Below are 1,194 nucleotides of genomic sequence, written 5' to 3'. Positions count from 1 at the left end.
GAAATGCTTTTAATACATGCGTTTTATACTTTTATTGTTACAAACTAAATAAATAACTATAAGGATAGAAAATATAAGTATTAAAAATAATTTGTACGTATTAATGATACTTAATAATATGATTGAGTCAAAAAAATTCAATATTAAGCTTCTTTTGAAGATATTGACGATACGATTATAATGATGTAATTTGTAAAAAAAGAAACGTATACTTTTGGTGCGTTTTAGTTAATATACGATTATAGAAAATAAAAAAATAAGAGATATAAATTAAATTAAATAAATAATTATTAGCATATAAAGTGAACCATAACAAAATTATGGTTTACAAAACATTCCGTAACACATTTTCATAAAATCCAACTATTTTGGGAATTGTATTAGAAAAGTGGCTATAAAGTGAACTAGAGTGGGGAGATTGGTTATTTTGGTCAATTTCCCTTAAATTTATACAACCAACAACCATACAAATTATAAAAAAAAGATTACAATAAGTTGTTAAGATGAGGTTAAGTTATCTAACAAGTTTTATCTTTGGTTAATATGACTTAGTTAAAATTTAAATAAACATCAATAATTAAATCTTTCCATTTAGCTTTTTATAAGACGCTTTTAAAAGTAATACATTTCTTAGAAAATGAAATGTTAAGTGCCCCAATCTTTTTTTAAAAGAGCTAATGAAACAATTTACTTCTTGATTAAACTTCATTTGGTTGTCTAATTTCATCCAAACAACTAAGGGAGTGTTTAGTTCACATAATGAAATTTGAATACATCAAAATAATTTGATTTTAAAAGGAAATGAAATAGAATTTGACCACGCGTTTGGTTGGTAGGAATTTGAATGAAATTTCTCAAAAAAAAATTGTTCCGTCTTTGTTTGGACTATCGCACCCATCTCCCCGCCTACACCCTACCAGCCACCATGTCATTATTGTCGTCCTTACAGTTATTACCCCGCCCCAATCCTACCAAAACTCTGCCCCACCACTCCATCCCCGCCCCACCACTCCTTCTCCATAGGTGTTGGGGGCAGGCAAGGTGAGGCGAGGCGGTGGGGCTAGAATGGGTCAGTGGGCGACAAGGTGGTAGCTTTGACGAGTACAGTGGTAGGATGATAGTTAGTTGTATGTTGGAGTAGCGTAAGGTGAGGCGGGGGTGGGGGCAGGGAGGGACGGGACGGTGGGGTGGTTA

The sequence above is a fragment of the Cynara cardunculus genome (assembly GCF_001531365.2).
Source record: "Cynara cardunculus var. scolymus isolate 2C chromosome LG 3, CcrdV1, whole genome shotgun sequence".
Lineage (NCBI taxonomy): Eukaryota > Viridiplantae > Streptophyta > Magnoliopsida > Asterales > Asteraceae > Cynara > Cynara cardunculus.
This window is presented reverse-complemented; position numbering follows the sequence as displayed.